The sequence below is a fragment of the Prionailurus bengalensis genome, chromosome A2 (genome assembly GCF_016509475.1).
Source record: "Prionailurus bengalensis isolate Pbe53 chromosome A2, Fcat_Pben_1.1_paternal_pri, whole genome shotgun sequence".
Taxonomy (NCBI): Eukaryota; Metazoa; Chordata; class Mammalia; order Carnivora; family Felidae; genus Prionailurus; species Prionailurus bengalensis.
In genome coordinates this window covers 14,605,149-14,630,205 of record NC_057348.1, presented here as the reverse complement: position 1 = coordinate 14,630,205, position 25,057 = coordinate 14,605,149, and the positions used below count along the sequence as shown (strand labels likewise).

At 47.7% G+C, this 25,057-nt stretch overlaps 1 protein-coding gene and 1 long non-coding RNA gene across 8 annotated transcripts in view; one reads left to right on the top strand and one right to left on the bottom strand.

Moving 5' to 3' along the window:
• GATAD2A (GATA zinc finger domain containing 2A) overlaps positions 1-21,516 on the bottom strand; it is a 105,012-nt gene extending 83,496 nt beyond the window's left edge. For 3 of the 5 annotated variants that reach the window (XM_043587176.1, XM_043587174.1, XM_043587177.1), the window contains exon 1: positions 21,054-21,456. The gene's annotated coding sequence lies outside the window, so the exon portion shown is untranslated. Of the gene's footprint in view, positions 1-6,203; positions 6,313-21,053 lie in introns of those variants that run through there. The other 2 variants (XM_043587170.1, XM_043587171.1) reach the window with 2 other exon arrangements.
• Positions 6,730-18,739, top strand: LOC122487145. 3 transcript variants are annotated; one of them, XR_006298318.1, is made up of 3 exons: positions 6,730-6,887; positions 8,880-9,052; positions 18,413-18,739. It is a non-coding gene; the product is annotated as an uncharacterized LOC122487145 (long non-coding RNA). The 3 variants fall into 3 exon arrangements; XR_006298317.1 differs by lacking the exon at positions 18,413-18,739 and adding an exon at positions 13,807-14,449; XR_006298319.1 differs by lacking the exon at positions 18,413-18,739 and adding an exon at positions 13,807-14,449 and having other exon boundaries at positions 6,730-6,955.
• Positions 21,517-25,057: the final 3,541 nt, after the last annotated feature.

Genomic DNA, 25,057 nt, shown 5'->3' with positions numbered 1-25,057 from the left:
GTTGTGAAGGTGCAAAGCAGCACCTTTGTGCTCTGCCTTGTCCATTCTAATTGTTAACAATACTCACTAAACCGTACATGCACCAGGCCTTGTGCTAAACCACTTGCATTTCTTATATCATTCCCAACTCAGTTGTTCAAGGTAGACATGACCTCCTTTTTAGAAGGGGAATTGGGGCACCTGGGTGGCTCGCTAAGTTGGTTAAGTGTCCAACTCTTCATTTCAGCTCAGGTCATGATCTCAGTTTCATGACTTCGAGCCCCATGTCTGGCTCTGCACACTGACCTTGAAGAGCCTGATATTGGGATTCTCCCTCTCCTTGCTCTCTGACCCTCCTCCGCTCGTGCTCTGTATCTCTCAAAATAAGCAAATAAATAAAAACTAGAAAGAAAGAAAGAAAGAAAGAAAGAAAGAAAGAAAGAAAGAAAGAGAAAGAAAGGAAGGAAGAGGAAACAGAGGGCAAGGTTCAGCAAAGTGACATCACTAGGAAGTGGCAAGTGAAGCTTACACCCAACCTGTTTGAGGCAAAGCCAGGGCTGGTCCATGACACTACTGCAGGGACCTGCTGCCTAAGAATAGGCACACTAAGAAGTCTCACTTCTCACCCAGCAAACAGCAAGCAGCCCGGAATGAGGAGCTGGTTGGCCACTATAGTATGGCAGTATTTTTTAAAGTGTGCTCAAAGGCAGGGGCGCCTGGGTGGCTCAGTCAGTTAAATGTCTGACTTTGGCTCAGGTCATGATCTCACAGTTCATGAGTTCAAGCCCCACGTTGGACCCTGTGCTAACAGCTCAGAGTCTGGAGCCTGCTTCAGATTCTGTGTCTCCCTCTCTCCCTGCCCCTCCCCTGCTGTCTCTCTCAAAAATACACATTTAAAAAAAAAAAAAAAAAAAAAAAAAGATTCAGCAGCTCTTCCTGCCCACAGGTCCTGTCCCTGTGCTTTAATAAAATCACCCTTTTGCACCAAAAAAACCCCTATATGTATATATTCTTCAAACTTCAACAAGTAGAGACTTTCTCACTGCCTCTACCCTCTCCCTAACCACTGCCACTGCCCCCCACCCCCAGCTGCAGCTTTTAAGGCCAAGCAGCCTCAAAGGCCTACCATCTCAAACCTACCCCAAAACACCTGAAAGCCCACTTTCAGGTACTGTCCATATCCTGTCAGCACATTCTATCTCAGATGTTGAAGGTCTCTCTGATTCTCAGACAGATATTGTCTTCAGTCCTTTCATATAAGGAACCAAGAAACAAGGCAGAAAGACCCCTGACAAACTTGCCTGGGAAATAGAGTTACCTTTCTGAAGATCAAGACAAAGTGGGTGCAGGGCACTGAGAAGCTCCACAGGCCCTTTTCCCTGACACCCTAGAGGGTTCCAGAGGATTCCCAGTCACTTCCTAAGGCTACCTGCAGGTATTCAATTAGAGTAAGTTCCTTTGTCTTCTAAAAGAATAACCTACATTTTCATCAGACAAAAAGAGGTCACAAATACAGCCTAGAAAACGAGAGGAGGGGCAATAAGCCCATGGTATGACATTCCTCTTGACTAAAAAGTCCTGGATCAACGTTTACCAGCATCTACAAGTATGCAGTATCTGTCCCCAGCTGGTACTTTTGTTTCTAAGAACACAGACTCACTACTTCTACTTTGCTGCCACCACTTCTGGTCCCCTGTCTCTTATCTCAACCTTCTTAACACGTGGCCTTCCTAATTCAATGCAAAGATACTAGTACATCACTGGAATAGCAACCTGAAGCCAGACTAACTCATCTTCTTAAAACAGCTCACAAAACTCAAGAGCATCCATTCTAACAACCAACCACACTAAGCAGGCAGCACAGTTCTGTGAGGCTCAAACTATGACATTGCCAACTTGTTCTTCTGGTTTTGCCACACTTCCAACCCAACAACTGTTACAAGGAAATCCCAGAGATGCTCTATTACCCCAAGACGACTACTCATAAAGACCTCACCTAATCACCTGTTTCATAATCTTTCCAGTTTTCTACAATGAGCATAAATTAACTCAATTATCAGGGGGAAAAAAGTCTAGGGAAAATAGCCTTGTTCATTCCATGTAATGGCACACATATATCACAAGTCCAAGCAAGTAGTTCTCCAGACAAGCATTTGAACTGCCCATGCTTTTAGAGGTTAGCATACCAACAGTCCGTAATTGAACTCCGTTACATTTTGGTTTCTGTTGAGAATTGACATGTCCAAGGCTCTGAGGGTTATTCTTAATTTTCCCCCATGAGAACAAACATCAGAAAATGCCAATATCTGGGGGGCCTAGCTGCTCAATTGATAGAACATGTTACTCTTGGCCTCAGGGTTCTGAGTTCGAGCCCCATGTTATGGGTAGAGGTTACTTAAATAAAATAGGGGTGTCTGGGTGGCTCAGTCAGTTAAGCATCTAACTCTTGATTTTAGCTCAGGTCATGATCTCACATCATGGTTGTGAGATCAAACCCTGCATCCAGCTCTGTGATAACAGGGAGGAACCTGCTTGGGATTCTCTCTCTCTGCCCCTCCCCTCTTCATGTGCTTGAGCTCTCACACTCACACACTCTCTCTCAAAATAAACATTTAAGATTTTTTTAATGTTTACTTATTTTTGAGAGAAAGAGAAAGAGTGCAAACACAGGCATGAGTGGGAGAGAGGCAAAGAGAGAAGGGAGACACAAAAACTGAAGCAGGCTGCAGGCTCTGAGCTGTCAGCACAGAGCCCAATGCAGGGCTCAAACCCATGAACTGCGAGATCATGACCCAAGCCAAAGTCAGACACTTAACCAACTGAGCCACTCAGGTGCCCCTAACCACGTAAAAATAAATAAAATAAATAGCTCTTTTTAAAAAAAGAAAGAGGGGCGCCTGGGTGGCGCAGTCGGTTAAGCGTCCGACTTCAGCCAGGTCACGATCTCGCGGTCCGTGAGTTCGAGCCCCGCGTCAGGCTCTGGGCTGATGGCTCAGAGCCTGGAGCCTGTTTCCGATTCTGTGTCTCCCTCTCTCTCTGCCCCTCCCCTGTTCATGCTCTGTCTCTCTCTGTCCCAAAAATAAATAAAACGTTGAAAAAAAAATTTTTTTTAAAAGAAAGAAAGAAAGAAAGAAAGAAAGAAAGAAAGAAAGAAAGAAAGAAAGAAAGAAAGAAAGAAAATGCTAGCATTTCAGAATGGCTTTGCTGCTTTCCCACCCATCAGAAGCATCCTTCAGTGGTCTGCTGTCTAAGGCCCAAGGAAGTCCTAGCTGTGAACCTCATCACACCAGTCCCTGCCTTGTCCTCTCTGAAAGGGGTCCCACTGCTCTCAAGGTAAATCCCAGACCCTCTTATGTCTCCATATCTCTCTGTTCCAACCACCTCAATCTTCCTTCAGTCTCACTCTACAAGAAATGCCATTCTTTTTCTCTTTACCTACTTAGCTCCCACTCATCCTCCAATCCCAGTTGGAGAAAGGCCCCCTTGAGTCTTGTTCACCAAGTCATGGTATCCTTTTCTCCTTGGCCCTTATAAATTTCCCCACGTTTATGAGATTAATTATGATTTCTCTCTCACTAATCTCATGGTAAACTCCACTGAGCAGGAATTCCTAGCACAGTGCCCGAGGCACAGTGTGCACTCCGATATTTATTGAATAAATCAATCCAGAAATCATTCCTTGCCATGCCAGAAATTCACAAAATAAATGATGCAAAACAAGTGAGAGCTACTAGAGAATTGAAAATTGGAGCCTTTAAAATGTGTTTTATTACTCAAATAAAAAAATATTTCTTGGAGTGCCTGGCTGGTTCAATCAGTTGAGCACACAACTCTCGATCTCAGGGTCATGAGTTTGAGCCCCATGTTGGGCATAGAGATTACTTAAGAATAATGATTTTAAAAATATTTAATGCTTCTAATTTTTAAAATAATCACAAAGTACAGAGATACCAAAAAGGTTAAGGAGGAAAAACCCACTCCTAACCCTAATCCAGAGATTTTGTTGTTGACATTCTGATACAAATCCTTCCAGGATTTTTTCTACCAAAAGTAGCATTATTTCTTTCCTCACTACCAAAATATACAATTAGAGGATCTGCCAAATGATACTGCATTAATAGAGATGACTTGACATTAAAAAAAAAAAAAGTGATGTCATCTGAATAGAAATAACAATGCATCCAAATCGGTAATACAGGACCTATCCCAATTTCTACATCACATCCCAGATGAGAGGCAATCCTCGGTAAAAATCAGCTTCAGAATTTGTGGGGAGGAATAAGGGATGAAAAATCAAGAATGGGGGACTACATGAGGAAAGAATCTTGCAAAATGCTCTCAAAACCTCCGTTGTAAACTATTTTTTCTAGAAAAGGACCAACTTTTCTGAGTTGGAAGCTGAAGAAGCAAATGCAAAGGGGCAACTCTATGGCCTGGCTCCTTCAAGGCCAGCTGGTAACTCTGCTCTGAGGACAATGCTGGGCTACAATGGTGTCCCCAAGTCACAGGTCATCCCCCAACTCCCAGTAGAAGTGGACTGGAACCTGAACAAGTAAATGGCTTCTTGTTTTAGGAGTGCCCAGGAAATGTTCACACAGTGGATTGCAAACAGGAGCATTCCTGGACTCTGGTGCCCAAAACATCAGGCTCAGTCAAGCCCAGCTCTGCCCCTCCACCACTCAGCAGCCTCGGACAAGCAGCCTGGCCTCCAAGAGCTTCAGTTCCCTCACCCATGATGTAGGGATTATATCCTCCACCCCACTGGAGTGTTATGGGCATGGAAGATGTCTGTGCACAACAGGCACTCAAATCTGGGGATTGGTATGGTCTATCAGCCCTCCTCCACAGCTTGCTGTCAGGTGTAACATGCTACTAATCTTAGCATCCTTATCTGGTGCCAGCAAACATTATTTCACCTAATCTAACTTAAAAGAAAACTTGTAACCACTACCAGAAAGAAAAAGAACATCAAAGGACAGTCAGTACAAGTCTGAAGCAATTACACAGAAGGCTGTCTATCCCTCAGTTTCTGTGCTGCCACAGCCAGAAGGTGTCACTGTACGAAATGGACACACAGAACCAGTGACTTAACAAGCACTGTGTACTCAAGAAAACTGAAAGAAGTAAAAGGGTGAGGAAGAGAGAAAAAATTAAAGGCCCAAGTGACTCACCCGGACTTTGATCTAAAGAATCCAAAGCTCTCAAGATAAGGATGAACTACACAGCTAAAGACGCTGGGTCAAATACACAAAATTAAACAGCCCCTGCAAAGTTCCCAAGGCAGGGCAGAAACGCGCACCCAAGGTTGATATTCAGTTCCTAAGGGAGGGATCCCCATTCATTTCTGGGTCCCAAAGTGTGCACACACACCAGTGTCAATCACGTTCCGGGCTGGGGCCCTGCCCATAAGCCTCTCCTTGTTGAAGTGATCAATTCCGATTCTTGGCAATAATCCCTTTAAAAGGCCAGCTGCTGCTGTCTAGTCACCGATGCCGACCCATTCCAGGTGGGAAAAAAAGAAATCAATACAGCCACCGCCTAAATAGGGAGGCAAATTTAAAGTGTAGGTCCCTGTGACGGGCTCGAGCCCAGATGGGGAGGAAGGGTCCCCCGAACCCTGGGGTCAGGCAGTAAGGGCGCGAGCGGGTAGAGGGACGGCCCTGCAGGCGTGGGCGCGCGGGGACTCTTATTCTGACACGGGATCCTCCGCCGCCGCCGTCGCCGCCGCCGCGGGGTTCAGAGCAGCGGCCAGGCCCGCCCGGGACCCCCGCCCCCCGGCCTGGGACCCCCCGCCCCGCGCGTCCACGTGCCGTCCGCCCGCCGCCCCCTCCCCCGCCCGTCCCAGCCGCTCGCAAGCGACCCCTGGAGGCCCAGCCCCTCCTCCAGCCCCGGAGGAAGCGCAGAAGGAAGGGGGGCGACGCCGAGACTTTCCGGGACCCCCACCCGGCCCGGCCCCCACGTGCCTGGGCGGCGTCGGAGCGCGGAACTTTCCAGGGTAGCGCTAGGAAGACGCTCCCAGAATACAAGGAGTAGATACAACTCACTCGCTCGCGCTCACTTTTCTATGCTCACGCGGGGTCCCTCAGAGCCCAGTGACCCCCCTACCCTGCCCGACCCTCGCCGCCTCCGCCGCTTCGGGCTCCACCTCACGACCCCAGCCCCGACCCCAGCCCCGACCCCAGCCCCCGGCCCCTGCTCCCCGCCAAGTTTGGTCCAGAACTTACCGGGCCGCGGGCCGGCCGGGCCCTAGGGCAGCGCGCAGGTTCGCGGCGCCGTGGGGCCGGGGTCGCCTGCGGGTCCGGGCGGCCGAGGGGCCGGGGGCGCCGGGCCGCGCGCGCTTGCTCCGCCTGTGGGGCCGCCCGGGCCCGCGGCGCTCGCTCCGCCGGTCCGCCCTCCCGCCCGCGCCGCCGGCCAGATAATGCGCCCCTCGGCCGCACACATGGAGCCCGGCGCCGGCGTCACCGCCCGGGACATGCGCACCAGGTCAGCGCGCCCGGCCCGCGGCCCCCAAAACACCGGGGAGCTCTTAAAGGCGACGCCGCCCGCCCGCGCCTGGCTGGGCGGGGACAGATGGTCGGTGGGCGTGGCCTTATTGTAGGGGCGGGGCAATGATGAGGGGAGGGCGGGGCAAAGCAGGCCGGCACCGCCCCGGAAATACAGCCTCGGCCGACCGCGCTCCACGCGCCTCCCTACTTTGCCAGTTGGTTTCCCACGCGGGCTCCCCGCCCCCCCGCCCCCCCCCGCGCCGAGTCCCAGCGCCTTCCGCAGGGCCGAGGGGTCGTCGCCAGCTCACCGGCAGCAGAGCCGGGCGGACCGCGCCCAGGGCTGACTCACAACGCGCTCACTGCTGACCTCGCTCAGGCTGAGCTACAAGACCTGGAGCAACTCAGCTGCTTCCGAAAACGGAGGTTAGAGTGCCACCCCCGCGGGGGTCGTCGGCTAAACCATCACTTCTGTGAAGTGAAGAGAGTTCTAAGTAAGCTCCATACCCACCCACTTCAAGACACTTGAGGATGCCGGCTCTCCCTCTCCAGTTACCTCCCAATCGGCACCACCCCTACCCCGTGCCTCTGGGAGAAGGTGAACCCCCCCCCCCCACACACACACACACAACACACACACCAAGACAGCAAATCTGCACCCTTCCTTTCTCTGTGACATAGAGGAAACACGGGAAACACAGTTTAACCTGAGAGAGAATGATGGGCTTTGGATATATTAAACTATATATAGGGAAACACAATTTCAATAGAAACACAAAATATCTAATATTACAAGAAGGCTCGCAATATTAAGACTGTTTTGAAGAATCAACAGAAAAGGCCCTTTTCATGTTCTTTTTCCATAGTTAAAACAATTCGTGATAAGACACCTAGACTCCTGAATAGTGGCTTTTAATTTGTTTTATAACACATCTTAATACATATTCATACTACTGAAACAAGTTTTACCAAGTATACTTTCACTACTTGCAGTGTATTCTGATATTAACTATTCTATTTCATTTTTTAAGAGATTCAATGTAATTTCAACCCACCATTGGTCTTGCCTCCAAACCTGAAAAACAATGTAGAACAAGTTTTACAAATTGTTTTTCTGCTATATGCTACCCACAATAAGAAGTTCAAAAAAAAGCCCATTTTAATTGTGTTGAGTTTCACGCATAACTGGCAACTTTTTGTCCTTGATTCCACCCCCACCCCACTCCCCAAATCTTCCAACTGCTTAATGCAACATCTGGCACAACCTCCCCTGGGCCAAAAGCAAGCATTCCTCAAGCTAAAAATGATACAAAATACAAACTGTTGACCCCAAACGCCTTCCCTGACCCAATTTTGTCAGCAATTTGTTTTGCTACAAAGAATTTCAATTGTTCAAATTCAAAAATAGTCTTATTCTCAAACAGGTGACTTGGTATAGGAATGCAGGAACTCCCTGATCCCAGTGCAAGAATAGGTTAAAAGCAAATATCCAAATTTTCACTGTAATTCAGCAGCTGTATATTTTGAGAACTGCTTTACTGTAGGACCATTAATCAGATGATGTATATTAAAGCAATACAAGCAAAATATTACCTCACAGCTCCTCACCTGGGTCTTGATTAATGCCAACTTAATTAACTACAGACACAGCAAAGTGTGGTCAGGTGGGAGACCCAAGACTTGAGATAGATGTAGAGATTCCAGTGTCTGAGCTGGCAAGCCCTGTGTGAGTCACCAAGGTGACAACCACCCTATTTTAAAGAGAGAGGCATCAGCTGCAACATATTAATGACACACCCCTGTGGGCTGAGGTGTGCACTAGTGACAGGTGGGCTGCTCCAGAGGGCAGTGCCAACATCTCCAGCTGGGAAAGCAGGGGTGGGGGTAGGGTGAAGTAGTTAAAGCGTTTATTTTTGTGATAGAAAGAGAGGGGCCAGGTGTGTAGATGGAAAAAGCGACAGTAAATCCAGACCTGTTTAGAGTCCTCGAAGCTCAGGCAGGCAGCTCAGGCTGTTCAGACTAAAGACCTTGCTACCTCAATGCCTAGTGCTGGACTAAACGGCAAATAGTTCAGCTGGGTGATTATGAAATATGATGCAATCGCCTTTAGATTCCATTCTAAAGCTGAAGAAACTAATTAAAAGACATATAGGGCTAGAACCATGTTTTTCTCAGTTTCCCCTTGGCCATAAAAACAAGGCAGTCAATTAATACTGACAGATACCAGTTAATATAATACTTTTAAAAACACTTCTGTTCTAAAATAAAAAAACTTCTGTTATTTAAACAGAATTTTCTTACAAATTCATTTTAAATTTAATATCCTTCAAAGATCAGATCCTTACTAATAACAGCCAGGCTTCCTTCTGCCCTAACCACTGCAAAAATATTCTAATTATCTTTCTAATGTACTGTTAGATAAACTTCTACTAAATACCATCTGAGCCTATTCCTGCACAAAAGAGAGACTGAAGAAAAGAAATTTGGGCCAAATTCCATATTCCTGTCCTCTTTCATGGCAGAAAATTGGTCAAAGGCACCACAGTAGCATGAAACTGAAAAGGAGTAGCATCACCTACTGAATGTTTAAGGTACTGTATTTTTTTGTTTTTAATTGGGAGACTTCTTTAAAGTTTCTGGTGGAGGGGTGCCTGGGTGGCTCAGTAGGTTAAGCGTCAGACTCTTGATTTCGGCTTAAGTCATGATCTAACTGTTCATGAGTTCCAGCCCTGTCGGGCTCTGCACTGATAGTGCGGAGCCTGCTTGGGATTCTCTCTGCCCTCCCCCACCTCAAAATAAATAAATAAACATTAAAAAAAAAAAGTTTCTGGGTGGACAAAATTCAAGATATCTTATGTGATAAACACTGATGGAGAAAAACTAAGAGACCACTCACCCCAAAGGTTTTGCAAGCACCATCCCCAGAAGTTCACAGGCTGGTGGCACAGAAAGAAGATTTCAGTGCAAAAAATGCATTCATAGGAAAGACAGGAATCACAGAGGAAGGGGCTACTGCCTGCCTGGGGAGGAATCAGGGAAATCTTTCTGGATGTGACATGTGGGCCAGTTCTTAACAGATGGGACATCCCAGGCATCCAGAAGAGCAGAGGCAGAGGCCAGAGCTGGCCACACCTGGAGTGTGGGGCTTTGGAGACAGAAAGGGCTGAAAAGGGATGGAATAATTATCCTTTAAACTTTCTAGATGCCTGTCTCAAAACACAGAATGTATTGTCACTTAATTACTTAAATTTGCAGGCTAAGCAGACCTAGTTCTGTAGGCTTTAACCAATTTTGAGATTACTGCTATCAGTGACCCTAGGCTCCCACTTGTTTTCTGAGAAGTTCTCTAAAGAATAAACAGGTTGTTTATTCAAAAGTGTACCAAATCTCTTTTAAAGTATTTTATGAAAAGATCACTGACCGCTTTCCACACTTTGCATTTTTATAACTCAAGTCTAAAACTGTCTTCACTGAGTTTAGGGACAATCATAAGCACAATCTCTCAGGATTGTTTTATAGTTTCTTATTTCACCCTAAATTCATTCACTTGGTGAGATTAGAATGCAATTTGTTGTGAAAGGGAAGGAACATTTCTATGTTAATGTGATTTCCTTAGTACTTTGATAGTTTTGGTACTTTTTTCAAGGACCAGAAAACAGTTAAAGGAACTATTACAGTGATGCTTTATGAAAAACAAGACACTCCCAGTGCATTATAACTGCTATAACAGGGGCGCCTGTGTGGCTCAGTCGGTTAAGTGTCTGACTTCGGCTCAGGTCATGACCTCACAGTCCCGTCCATGGGTTCGAGCCCCGCATCTGGCTCTGTGCCGACAGCTCAGAGCCTGGAGCCTGCTTCAGATTCTGTGTCTCCCTCTCTCTCTGCCATTCCCCTGGCTCGCTCTCTCTCTCTCTCCTTCTCTCTCTCAAAAATAAATAAGCATTAAAAAATTTAAGTAACTGATACAACAAATGTCATTTTTTTTTACTTTTATTTTTAAGTTTATTTATTTTGAAAGAGAGAGAGCGAGCATGTACGCACAAGCACGAGCGGATGAGGGGCAGAGAGAGAGAATCCCAAGCAGGCTTGCACTGTCAGAGCAGAGGCCAGCGAGGCAGAGCCAGATCCGGGGCTCAAACTCATGAACAGTGAGATAGAGACCTGAGCCGAAATTAAGAATTGGATGCTTAACTGACTGAGCCACCCAGGTGCCCCACAAATGTCCTTTTTTATTTTTTTTTTAATTTTTTTTTCAACGTTTATTTATTTTTTGGGGGACAGAGAGAGACAGAGCATGAACGGGGGAGGGGCAGAGAGAGAGGGAGACACAGAATCAGAAACAGGCTCCAGGTTCTGAGCCATCAGCCCAGAGCCCGACGCGGGGCTCGAAATCACGTACAAATGTCCTTTTTTAAATCACAGCATTCTTACGCTAGATTAGGAGTTTGTGGGAGACATATCTGCACCTGTTTGCCTCATCCCTGTCATATATATGCTGAAAAGCTCTCTAAAACACAGCTCTCTAGAGACGGGCCACTTTGTCAGCATGTGTTTGTTTTGTTTTGAATGCTGTTTCTAACCGTTTCTAACCACAATTCCGTATACTTAGTGGCTGGGCAACATGGAGTTCAGGCTCCATCTGTACTTAGTCTCTGTGTGGCCATGAGGAAGTCCCAACACTACAGAGTTCTGCTTACAAATGCTCCCCTGAAGGGTTAAAAACAAACTGCTGGATGTATTACTGTGAACCCAGAAGTATATCTCCCACTCTGTCTTCACCTGCGTGTGTCACCAGTTGGCAAGGATTCTCTCTTTTGTGTCTATACGTGGCTTACAAAAAAAAATGCCCACCTATTTTAGCAATTTTAAGTCTTTGAAAAGTGAGTAAGTGAACTATGTTTTCTATGAATTAAAGAATTAAAAGGAAAAACATCTGGGGCGCCTGGGTGGTTCAGTAGGTTAAGCTTCTGACTTCGGCTCAGGTCATGATCTCACAATTCGTGAGTTCAAGTCCCGCACTGGGCTCTGTGCTTTCAGAGTCTGAAGCCTGCTTTGGATTATGTGTCTCCCTCTCTCTCTGCCCCTCCCTCGCTGTCTCTCTCTCAAAAATAAAATTTAAGGGGCGCCTGGGTGGCGCAGTCGGTTAAGCGTCCGACTTCAGCCAGGTCACGATCTCGCGGTCCGTGAGTTCGAGCCCCGCGTCGGGCTCTGGGCTGATGGCTCAGAGCCTGGAGCCTGTTTCCGATTCTGTGTCTCCCTCTCTCTCTGCCCCTCCCCCGTTCATGCTCTGTCTCTCTCTGTCCCAAAAATAAATAAACGTTGAAAAAATAAATAAATAAATAAATAAAAAATAAAATAAAATTTAAAAAAAATTTTAAGGAAAAATCAAAAAGCTACCAGAAAAAAGAAAAAAAAAAGTTTATGTTAGTCTTAGGTCTAGAGATGAACCTATTCAAACGTATTTAGCAAAGAAAGAGTGTTAGTCATATCACTGATCTGTTAATAAACATCCCATCCATGATTTAGACATGAAAAAAAATATTTTAACACTTGGTATCCAATTCATACCCCATTCCCTGATTGTTAAATAGCAGATCTTCCAACCTGACATAGGAAGGAGGTAAAACATTTTTCCCAAAAGTTTTCCTGACAGGATGGGTATCCCCCACCCTTTCCTACCCTGGTGTCTAGCATTTCCTATTAAAAATACAGAGGAGCAGGGGGCGGTGCCTGGGTGGCTCAATTGGTTAAGCGTCCGTCGGCTCAGGTCATGATCTCATGGTTTGGTTTGTGGGTTCGAGCCCCTTGTCAGGCTCTGTGCTGACAGCTCGGAGCCTGGAGCCTGCTTCTGATTCTGTGTCTCCCTCTCTCTCTGCCCCTCCCCCACTCACACTCTGTCTCTTTTTCTCTCTAAGATAAATAAACATTAAAATATATATATACAGGGGATGGGTCTTTCTGGTTTTCTCCTTCACAGCTTGATAACAAAACACCCATGCCTTTTTGCATGCTGACTTGATCAGGCCTACATTTTACCAACTCCTTGTTTAACAGAAGAATAAGATATTTATTTCAAATTTAAGTCAAAAGTCAACCTTCAATAGAGATACATTGAGAGATTAAATATAAACCTTGGAAGTTTCAGGGTGCCTGGGTGGTTCAGTTGGTTAAGCATCCAACTCTTTTTTTTTTTTTTTAAGGTTTATTTATTCTTGAGAGAGAAAGAGAGACAGAGTGCGAGTAGGGGAGAGGCAAAGATAGAGGGAGACACAGAATCTGAAGCAGGTTCTAGGCTCTGAGCTGTCAGCATAGAGCCTGATGTAGGGCTCAAACTCAGACTGCAAGATCATGACCTGAGCCGAAGTCAGTCATTTAACTGAGCCACCCAAGAACCCCTATCATCTGACTCTTGATTTTAGCTCAGGTCATGATCTCACAGTTCAGTTCATGAGATCGAGCCCCACATCCCCACACGGGCCTCTGGGCTGACAACACGGAGCCTGCTTGAGATCCTCTCTCTCCCTCTCTCTCTGTCCCTCCCCCATCAGCACACATGGGTACACGTGCCCTCTCTCTCCCACTCTCTCAAAGTAAATAAATAAACTTAAAAAAAAAAACAACAACAAAAAAAAAAACTTGAGGAGAGCCTGGGTGGCTCAGTGGGTTGAGCGTCTGACTTCAGCTCAGGTCATGATCTTGTGGTTTGCAAGTTCAAGCCCCAGAGCGGGCTCTGTGCTGACAACTCAGAGCCTGGAACCTGCTTCAGATTCTGTGTCTCCTCTCTCTGCCAGTTCCTCACTCATACTCTGTCTCTCTCAAAAATAAATATTAAAAAAAATTTTTTAAATAAATAAATCAGTAACTTGAAAGTTTCCTAAGTATAAAACCTAAACCTTGAAAATGCCATGCAAGTTAAAAATTTGTTTTGCTGTGTTAAGAATTTTAGACCAGCTTAAATGATAACAATTCTCAAAAAAAAAAAAAATAATAATAATAATAATTCAGAAGCAGCCCCCAAATCTGTTTTCTTGAAGCTCTTTAGGAGATTAAACTTCGTGTAGACTACATACCAGTACAAAGAGAGTCCAGATGGTCTGATTTCACTGGACATCATTGATTTCTGATTGAAAATGTTTATTAAGAATTCAATTTAAATATTATTTTAATCTGAGTTCAATTTTGAATTGAACTTTCCTACTATGGACATTTTATAAAACTTTCTACACCTTTAAAGGTAAACTTTAGACTTTTCTTGCCAAAGGTGCTCAGTTCAAACTCTTGACTTTCCAATGTTCATAACCTCCTCAGGTCAAGAGAACTCACCTTTTTTTTTTTTTACCTCCAGGTCCCTGCCCATGCCTATGCTGTTCTTCTCCCCAGAATGCCTAGCCACCTAACAAGTAGCTCTATCACCCTTCCTTTACCCACCCTCCAGTTTGAGCCCTTTTCCCAGTCACCCTATCCATGCTTCAGGAGGCACCGAAAGTCTATATAGTAAGTACACCAAAGTGATACACAGCAGCACAAAGCCATAGTGAACTGAGAGAACTCACTGGGAAAAAAATCAACCAATCTGGGAACCTCTAGATACCGGTCCTCAGCTGCACCCAGCTTGTGGCCCCAACATGGACTGATTTACTCTCAGACAGTATTAACTGGCATAAGTAGTTAGTTATCCAAACTTGAGTGCCAACTTTAAGAGGGCCATTCAGCTTTGATATGATTCCATAACAACTACCTTTATCGGGCGCCTACAACAATCTGGCCACCTGCTTCATGCTTACCATCCCTACCCCACAAATGAGGAAACTGAGACTCAAAGAAGTTAGGCCACTTGGAGTTAAACCACTTCCCTGAGGTCACAGAGCCAGCAAGTGCCAGAATCTGGATACAAACCCAAGTCTTTCTGGCTCTAAAGTTTCTACTGCACAGAGGGTACTTTTACAAAGTAATAAAGACAAATAATAGTAAACCATTCTTCAAGAACACACTCTTGCAGAAGGACGTTGCTAATGTCTGCTTCCTTGAGTTCTATACACATCTCCAGAGCAGCCCTCTACAGGCAACCTCCTGCAGGGAACACTGTGATAATGCAACAGAAAACCATCCTGTTGGCTACCCTGCCAGATAGTCCTAAGTTTGTAGGTACATTAGCTGAGCCCCCAAAACTGCCAAGTGCAATTCCACTGGTGGATTGCAGCTCTAACAAAGCAGCTTACCAAGAAAAAAAAAGTGAGAATTTGAATGTATTTTCTATACTCAAGTTGGGGCCCAAGAACTCTGCTGGAGGGCAAGGGAACAGGAAGTGAGGAGGGAGCAAGCATCCACTTCCCAAGGGCAGCAAAGCCCAGAGGTGGGAGCCTGGTCACATGCAGTTGCATTACTTGTCCACGCCCACTTCCGGCCAGAGCCTGCCTCTTCACCTCTAAGTCAATACTTTGAAGGAAAGCAAAACACTACCAGAAACTCTCCTTATAATCTCTCTCTCCTCTTGAAGCATGTGTCTTGAATAAATTTCCACCCCTGCTCTCCGGCTCCACCCCTCACAAATACACTTAAGAAAAGCATCTGTCACATAATTGACCTATGTGGCTTAACATCAAATCTGACATCATGGAAAGGTTAAGGTTAGTGCTTCTCCAAACCCAGTATAAGAGGGAACCCTAGGGCAGAGGGAACTGTGCACCAACAACCTACTAATGCACAACAAAGTAGTCTATCTATTTGAAAGCTCACTACTCTTTCCCATACCATAAACAACAGCCAAGCACTCTGCTTGTCTGAATTTTCTTTTAAGATTTCAAACAAGGCAAGAGGGCTTTTAGAGCTGTTTATCTCTGTGCATAACATGCACTGCCATGAAGAAATGCCACAGGAATCCAAAAACACACTGCCACTGACTTCAAGAAAAGCGAAGCTGAAAATGCTCCTGCCAGTGACCATCCCAGATTCTCTTTTTTCTCAGATTATAGTCACAGTCATCCTGAATCAACTAGTGCCAACAGCCAACAATCACCCAGGAAAATGCCATGATTTTTGCCTCCTTTAAGATGGAGGAACAGAAGCAGAGTCCAGTGAGTAAATTAGAGTAGTAGTGAGGTTTCACTTCTAAACCTCCAAGAAACTCCACCCCAAACTCCCAACATCCAGGGATATTCCCAAAGAAGCTCTGCAATAGTCTTTCATTTGATTGTTTTCTTCTCTGTGACTGGGATTAAGTTCCTTGAGAGCTGACTTCATCTATCCTACTCACTGTTAGGCTGCCAGCACCCAGCATGGTAAACCTGGTGCAACGTCGTCACACAAACACTTACTGCTGGATTATTTGCTGATATAGGAAGTTACATGAGCCAAAATATTTAACACTATTTTTCAATCCAATTTAAGTTGCGTTAAAAAAAAAAAAAATGCCCTGGGGCCCTGGGTGGCTCAGTGGGTTCCTGATCTTGCAGTCCATGGGTTCGGGCCCCACGTCAGCCTCTGTGCAGACAGCTCGGAGCCTGGAGCCTGCTTCTGATTCTGTGTCTCCCTCTCTCTCTACCCCTCCCCCACTCATGCTCTGTCTCTCAAAAGTGAATAAATGTTAAAAAAAAATTTTTTTTAATGCCCTACCTTATGGCCACACAAGAAAAGTCGTGTTTAGTTGAGTGCTCAAACTGTCCCTTATAGGCCAGTTTGAAGAGATAAATTATTATCCTAACAATGCACCACAATAAACAAAAGCAGCCAGGCTACAGACAGGAAAAAGCCAAATTTAATACTAGAAATTAAAAATAACACCTTCCATGCATTTGGATGGAACAACTTCATACAGTAGTTATTTCCCAATTCCAGAAGAGGTCAGTCTCTTTCTTATCATTAAGATCCTACAGGGATTTAATGCCCCCAGTGCTGTCTCCAACAGGAAGGAAACCCTGACTTCCCTAGCTATTTCAGTAATATAAATCAACAGTTTATCGTCCAGAGTTAGAAGCTGGGCAGTGTTGGGACCCATATGCCTTTTAGAGCTCCCCACCAACAGATAACCATGTTACATTACGTCTAATAAATGTACCTAGATCAATATCATTTCTAACTATCCAAGGGTTTTTACTGCTGTAAGGATCTTTCAAATTAAAAAAAAAAAAAAAGTTTAAAAAACTTCCTGTTAGATAAGAGACTTGGTGGTGACGCCACCATCCACCAGAGTGAAGTCTGTGACACAAAAAGACACGGAACAATTTCAAAAGGGATAGTGAGCCCTTTAGAGTTATTTACTTTATTTTTTATATCTTAAAAATAATAAAGCTTTGTTCTTTTTTCTTTAATGGAATAACTGTCTTTAAAAGAATTAAGAGGGGGCACCTGCACCTGCGTGGCTCAGTCAGTTAGTTCGGCTCAGGTCATGATCTCATGGTTTGTGAGTTTGAGCCCCAAACTGGGCTCTCTGCTATCAGCAATGAGGAGCTGGCTTTGGACCATCTGTCCCCTTCTCTCTCTGCCCCTTCCCCCCTTGCACTCTCTCTCGCAAAAATAAAACATTTTTTAAAAAATTTTTTAAAAAGAGAGAAATTTAAGATTGTTGGATTCTTTGCCTCAATAGTGAGGGAGGCAGAGGGAGGGAGAGAAGAAAGTAAAGAGGGGAAGAGGGAGGGAGAGGGAGTAATTTCAAAGGCAGGTGGGGAATCCTTCAAACCTGGGAGTAGCCCAGTGGAGGCCTAGCTCAGATTTTCACCCATTATTTCACCCATATTTGTGTGCCATCTGTCCCCACACTAGTAAGTGAAAAAGGCTAGGCCCAACTCTCTGGCCATGATTTCAGGGCTTTCAGAAATTGCTAAGAAAGAATCCTTCCCCACCCCCCAAAAAAGTGTCCTGCCCACCCCAGCCCCTACCTCCACCCCACCCTAAGTTACCATCTTCCACAGCTCTCTAGATCCTGGGAGCTCAAGGTGAACTCTGATCTCCTCATGGGCACTAAGCCACACACTGGCCCTCTCAATGTACTATTATTATGGGACAGCAAATGCCTTTGTACATCACTTTCCCAGTCTTTTGTCCCCAAATCTGGTCCATTACCCTAAAAGAACATTCTTCTTTCAAGGTTCTATTGTGTAAGAAGAAGAGATCACTCACCAGGTAACTGCTGTATATTGCTCACTCAAGCAGTCCCAAAATATGAATATGATCCTTTAGGTTTATAGTTCACCTATTTTTTTCTTCCCACAACTCTTAAAGTTCATTATAGTCTTCTACTTTGCCGACAGTCTAATTATAGTACATCTCCCTACTTGCCCTCCATTTACAAATTACCCCATTTTACAGAAGCAGAAGACAAGGCCAAATGCCTTCTACACAGCAAATGCCTGCTACGCAGCAAGTCCATCTCATAGCTGCTATCTGAACACAGAAAAATGCTACAAGACCCAGGGTGATAGTGGGTTTTGCAAGAAACATACCACATTTCTTTCTCTACGGGCATATTTAGCCTTGGCAGAATGTCAAAAGCTTCCTGGTCTGGAACCCTGATCTCATAAGCACAACAGACAACCTTTATTGCACACCAATCATGTGCTAGGTGCTATGCTGACTGCCTCCCCTTCATTCATTCATTCACTCATTCATTCATATGTCTATACTGACTGCCTCCCCTCAGATTCATTCATTCGTATGTCTAGGAAGCACTTCCCATCTGTGGACATCTTCACACACATTCATAGAGATGTGGCCCTCAAATATTTAGTAACATGCTGATTTTGCATTTTAACTTGTGCAAGGCCACACAACTAGGAAGGACAGACCAAAACCTGAATCAGGTCCTTCTGGCTTCAAAGCTCCCCCTTCTCTTTCCAACACCCCATCCTGTTGGTCCTATGGGTTTCATTTAAAATAAATATGTGCCAGCTCTTCTCTGCCCTGTCTCAGGAAACCCTAACCCCCAAGCTCCCCACCATCCGTACCCTTCCCCTCAGGGCAGTGCCTGCAACTGACCAGGAAGAGGCAGTAAGAGAGCAACCAGGTCTGCAGCACCTTCCTGCCTGGACTTGACTACCCCAGGAGCAGAGGGCCCAGGAAACTCTCCAAGCGCTTCTCCACAGAAGAAAATAGCTCGAGTTGAAACTTGTGTCCACATGGTCCCCCGACGAATTTAGAACTCAAATTATAGCCTCGGCAGGAATCTTCACAAAGGACTCAAATTAAGCAAGACCCAGATGGAAACGAACAGGAGAAAGACAGCTTTAAGTCACACTGTAAAGTGAACTACAGTTCTAGCAGAGTCAGAGAGAAGAACTTGTTGAAACGCTAAACCAAACAGTTCAGCCTACATTTCAGAACTCCACTTCAAGAACATTCTCCCCCATGTTTTTAGCCTGAGACTTGTGCATGGACACGAAGTGGTTACAAGTTACTCAGGTTTCAAACTGAGTTCATTCCTGTCCTTTGGACCATCTCTCAATGCCAGCATTCATCTACTTGGGCTCCAGAGAGCTCGGCGTTTGGCAAAGCAGATAAAATTAGCTACTGGAGTGAATTTGGAATCCAGGGTGGGCCATTAAAAAAAGTACACATGAGATTTGTAAAAGCCATGTAAAAACTTCCTTTGGGCCAGGCTGAAGTTACCTAAAACTTAGAGAAATACTGTCCTTTGCCTCCCTTCCACCCTTCCTGGATCTAAGGTGACCCATTTCCTGCTTCTTGCCCTGCCTTTCAAACCAGAGTGGCCCACAAACCAGGGATCCTCTAGAGATCAAGGGGTGAATCAGAAGGCCCAAGGAGAGAGAAAACACAGCAGGAAGACCTGAAGGACTGTTTTTGCTTCTCCTTTTTTGTTTGGGGGCGGGAGTGGGGGGTGTGGGGAGGAGGGGGGAGTTATACTATGCAGAGGGAGGATTGAGGGATGGGACAGGAAATGGGTCAGTCTCACAGCCTGACAGTGTGATAATGGGGGAAAACGGGAGGACAACGCTCCAACCCTGTCCCTCCAGCCTTCACATGGGCCTCACAACACTGTGGTGGCCCAAGGCTCAAGATTAGAGCGAACCACGGTGGTCACCTGGCAAGCGGCTCCTGCTCCCCCTCAAATCTAGCAGGTCTCAGAAGGACAAGAGAAAACAACGCTTTTTGACTCTGTCTCCCAAATTCCTTTCCAGCCACAAAATTCTCCAGGTCCCTGGACGCTGAGGTAAAAGTTCAAAGAACTCCTCCTCCAATCTGGCAAGAAAGAAGACAAGAGGGGGCACATTTCTGGTCTCTCCTTCCAGAAAGGAGGAAGAGGGTGCCATAAACAGAAACAGGGGAGGCTTGGAGTTGGGGGATCCAAGGGAAATGAAGGACGAGTTTCTCCCTTAGAGAATCAGGAGGGAAACCTCAGGAAAGGGGAAAATGTCCTCTGGCAAGTGGGAGGGGAAGGCCTCAGAATGCGGGGGCACCCATTCAGAGAAGTGAAAAAGTCCATGGTGTTTCCCACCAGCAGAAGTGATCTTGGAAAAGTGGAGGCACACTTAAGGGACGTGAGGATCCCCTAGGAATGGGGACATTAGGGGCAGAACCTCTGGAGGAGCCAGAGACCCTCAGAAAATTGTGGCTTCCATAGATTAATGGAGAACCCAAAAGAACACATTTTGGAAGAGGGGGGAACTCTTCCTCAGACAACTAAGGCTCCAGTCTGATGAATGGGCATCTCGGGGTAGTGGGGACCCCTCGGGAAAGAGGAGGCACTCGCTAAAAAGGAGGGGGTCGCATCAAGAATGGGAACAGTTCAGAAAAGTGGGGACCACCTCCAAGAAGGATTGTGACAGCAGCAACAGCAGCACCTCAGGCGGGGGAGGGACGCTTGGGAAAGGGATGTCACCCGCTGAAGTGGGGACCGAGAGCAGGGAGAGCGTCTCAGAAAGGCGGGGGGGGGGGGGGGGGGACCCGTAGAAAGCGGGAGGCACCTTAGAAAAGCAAGGGCAAAAGGGGAACACGTCAGAGAAGAGGGACAACAGCTCAGAGAAGCAGGGGCCTCCTCACAGACCATGGGAGGGGGGAGGGGCGGGGGGGTGGTCCCTGGAAAGGCAGGGAGGTCTGGGTCCCCCAGAGAAGTGGGAGTTCCCCTAGAATCAAGTCGTCTCCTGAGAGAAGCAAGGGTCCCCAGGGAATCAGGGGGCCCCGCAGAGACAGAACATCGCGTCGTCTCCTCAGAGAAGTTGCGGGGGGGGGGGGGAGGGGGGTTCTCAGAGGGGCGAGGGTCCCTCAGTGAAGCTGGCGGTTCCTCAAAGACATGGGGGAAGGAAGGCTCCCCCGCAGAGGCAGGGGGTCCCTCAGAAAAGTGGAACGTCCATCCGGGAAGAAGCGCTCCCCTCAGAAAAGTGGGGGTTCCTCAGAGGACTTGGCATTTCTCCGAGGGGTGGAGTATCTCAGAGAGGTGGAGCCCCTCAGAAAACGGGGGGGTCACTCAGAGAGATGGGGGTCCCTCAGAGAAGGGGGTCTCCCCTCAGAGAGGCGGGGTTCCCCTCAGACAAGGGGGTCCGCGCACCGGAGGCGGTCCCCTCAGAGAAGCGGAAGCCCCAGAGAAGCCCGGGGCACCGGAAGCCGGGGACCCGCCACCAGCGGCGCCGGCCCCTCACTCACCGAAGTTGCTCGGCGCCTCCGCGGGTGGCTGCTGGGCCCCGGGCGGCCTCGGGAGGCGGGGTCCGGTCCGGTCCGCTCAGGTCCCGCGGCGACGGCTCCCTCAGGTGGCGCCCGCGGCGGCGGCGGCGGCGGCGGCGGCGACAGGACGACAGACGGCCGAACGACCGACTGCGCGGGCGGCGCGGAGCGCGCTCGGGTGGCGGGGGTGCGCGTGCGCGCGCCGGGGCGCTGACCCCGGGCGGGAGGAGCCGCCGCGCCGCGCTCGGAGCCGCCGCTCGGTCTCGCCGCTCCTTCTCACACTGAAATTGCCCGCTTCGCAGCCCGGCTTCCCCGGTTGCTAGGCAGATTTCGCCTCGCACACTTCCGGGTTGAGGCGCGTCTCGTCGAGTGGCGGCGCCGCAGGCCAATGAGGTCCGGCCGAGGCTCTTGGGGTCCGCGCCCCACCGTGGGCGTGGCCAGCCTCACGACGGACAGTGCCGGACAGCCAATGAGTGCGCGAGCCGGCTGGCCCTCGGGATCGCGCCGGCGGCCTGGGCGGGCCCGAGGGGGTGGGACGGCGTGACTGACAGGCAACCTGCCAATGGGACAGTGGAGCGGGCCTCAGGGCCAGTCGCTGTTTTTCGGGGGCGGGGCTTCGGCTTCGGGGCGGGAACGCCAAGAGGGGCGGGGACTTGGGGACGCGTCAATTCTTGGCCGGCTCGCTCGGACCCCGGAGGGCGTTTCGGCTGGGCCGCCCGGCGGCCGACAACTGGCTGGGCAGGGGGTTCCCCGCAGTGCTCAGCAGGGGCGCCCCACCCACAATGCACCGGAGAGGGCCTGGGCAGGGCGGGTGTGGGGCGGATACGCCGGGCGGTGGGCGGGGCCGCGTGAGGCGCGCTCGGAGGAGACTGGACGACCAGTGGCTCGGCCTTGTTCCCGAGGGGATTCTTGCCCCCTCTGCGCTCTTTTCTGACAAGAGTTGTGGGTTCGACTTCTTCTGAGAAGAATCCTGGAAATTCTTGTCCTTGGCCCCCGTTCCGAAGAGAATCTTCAGAATTCGTTTGCTAGCCCCCATTCTGAGGAGAATCCAGGAATCTTGCTCCTGGCCCCTCTTCTAAAGAGAATCTTGGAGGTTCTTGCTCTGGCCCTCTTCTGAGAAAAGTTTTGGCGATTTTTGCCTTGCCGACTTTTCTGCCAGGATGAGGATGACTTTGTAGATTCGCGACCCCCAGCTCTGTTTTCTCAGAAAATGTGTCGAGGTTAGGGCCCTTGACCCTTTGACTGAAGGGAATTTGGGGCACTCGGCCCACTGCCTTTCTTGGACAGTATTTGGGGGGCATACTCTGCCTCTTTTCTGAGCACTACTCGGGGCCACCGCCCTCTCCCTCCCTGACCCTCATCTCTGAAGATAACTTGGGAAATTCCTCCCTTGTATGTCCACACACAGTCCACCCCCACCCCCCACCCCCACCGCCACGCGCGCACCAGAGGAGAAATTTGCAACTTCAAGCACCTCTTTCTCCAGAGCGGAATTGCAGGAGATTTTTGCCCCCTCATCCCTTTCACTAAAGAAATGTCAGGCAGTTGTGCTCCCTGGGGTTTTTCTAAGCAGTGTCCTTGGTGCAGTAACCGTTCCCCTTTTCCTGAGAAATGTGACCATCAGACTCTTCTTTCCTAGAAAATTTTGGGGAATTAAATACTTCCTTTTTGGAAAAGCTACCCATTTAGCCCTCTTTTCTCTCTCTCTCTCTCTCTCTCTCTCTCTCTCTCTTTGAGAATATTTTTTCTGTGCTGCTCTTTTACTCTTTCCCAAGGGTCAAATTTGTGGCCATTCCTGATTCTGTCCCCTGTTGAGCTCTTTGGGCCGTTTCCTTCTCTGCTGGGTGGGGCCCTTCCAGGAAGCATTCCTGCTTCCCACCCACCCCCCAGACAAAATTTATCAGTCACTCAAACTGCAGTGTTTGCACCCCTGCTGTAGCCTGTACCATGGCCCACCAGGCATCTTCCCGCTGTTAATCTGAACTCACTCGTTGGCTGATTTCCCCCTCAAAGAACCTATCTTTAGGGAACCTGGCTGGCTCGGTTGGTAGAGCATGCCAGTCTTGATCTCACAGTATTGAGTTCAAACCCACGTTGGGTATAGAGATCACTTAAAAATAAAATCTTTTAAAGAACCCAGCTTTGGGGCACCTGGCTGGCTCAGTCGGGAAAGCATGCAACTCTTGATCTCGGCGTCATGAGTTTGACGTCCCACTGTGGGTGTGGAGATTACTTACTTGTAAATAAACAACAACAACAACAAAGAACCCAGCTTTGCTCTTAGTAGACAACCAAAACGACCCTTGAATCAAAGGGGTGAAGAAGGCAGCAACGAGAAAGACCCACAAACACTGTGAGGAGTCAACATGGCAAACTCTGATCTCCCCCACGTTGTGCACACAAATGCGCAAGGTACCGAGATACCTGAATTATATATAGCGTGGAACTTGTGAGCCAAGATGAATGCAGTAAAGGGAAACAAGCCTGTCAGGCAAGACAGAATGTTGTACTAAAGATGTACCAAGATGTAGGAATGTGATTAAATGAGATAATGATGTAAAACTGTTTGTAAACCATGAAGCAGCAGTGGAAAGGATTATTGTGTGGACTGACATTCCTGAAAGAAAAGTAAAGGATAAATTCTGAGAGTCACAGGAATGGGTCCTGTGGAGCCTGATTCCCTGACTGAGCTCAGCCTGGACCCAAGTGGCAAGGGTGACAGAGTCCTTGGCTAGGGAAGGAAGTCACTGGAAACAAGATAATGTGTTCCCAGATCCCCTTGTTTGCACCTCTGTTGTAACAGTTCCCATATTCTGGAAGTGTCTGAGGCAGTCTGGGTGGACAATAAACACTCAGAACTTGGTGGCCAGCAGAGCTGCTGTTGAACCCCCAGGAGCTAGGCCAGTTACTTTCCTCAGCCATATCAGAAATGAGAGCGCCAGTCTCTAAAGGTCACCCTGAGGAGTGTGAGCTCAAAATGCCTTGTACCGTGCATGGTGCCCAGTAGGACTCAGGAGCTTTTCCTTTCATTCCAGCCACTAAGCAAGATGCTTCCTGAGAGCGGGGCTGCAGACTTATTCCTTTAAGTAACCCCTCAGTGTTATTATAGTTACTGAATTGAACTGGGATCAAAGAGCAGTTCAGCCTAGAAGGTAACTGTGACTTGTTCACCTCCCACTGCTACTTTATGGCCGGATCCTAAACGTGCATCGCCTTAATCTCACGTTGGGCCCATGTGCAGGAAAGGGGAGAAGAAGGGGGACCTATGAGTCCTTCTGTCAAGCAGAGACATGTTGAGAACCAAAAACTTCCTGAGCCTTACTTCTCTCTGAGGCAAGCTGTGAGAAGCTTCTGGATACAGGTCTAGTAAGAGCAAAGGGCAAGTGAGGGACCATAATCAGGGTCAAGGCCACCGAAATTAACTTTGTCAAAGGGAGATTGTAAATGAAGTAAGGTTATTTCAGCGAAATCTGGTGTGATTTCCAGACCAATCCTTAGAAATGTCAGGACCTAGGGGTGCCTGAGGGGCTCAGTCGGTTAAGCGTCCACCTTCAGCTCGGGTCATGATCTCATAATCCGTGAGCTCAAGCCCCACATCAGGCTCTGTGCTGACAGCTCGGAGCCTGGAGCCTGCTTTGGATTCTGTGTCTCCCTTTCTCTCTCTGCCCCTCCCCCACTCATTCTCTCTGTCTCTGTCTCTCTCTCAAAAATAATAAATAAACATTAAAAAAAATGTTTTAAATGTCAGGGCCTATAATTATGTTTCACCTTTTTATTTTAAGAATGTACAGAATTTCTTTACTCTCTGGAAAAAGGCATTGCCTAGAGGCAGAGATGTTGGATTAAGGGATGTCCGTGAAGTCTGGAATCCTAAACGTAAAACGAAAACCTCATTTGGCTGGAAAATTGTATCCTGGAAGAGCCCAAGGCAAATGGACATTGATCAGAGGGAGCGAAATGCCCCACCAAAATGGATGACGTGAGCA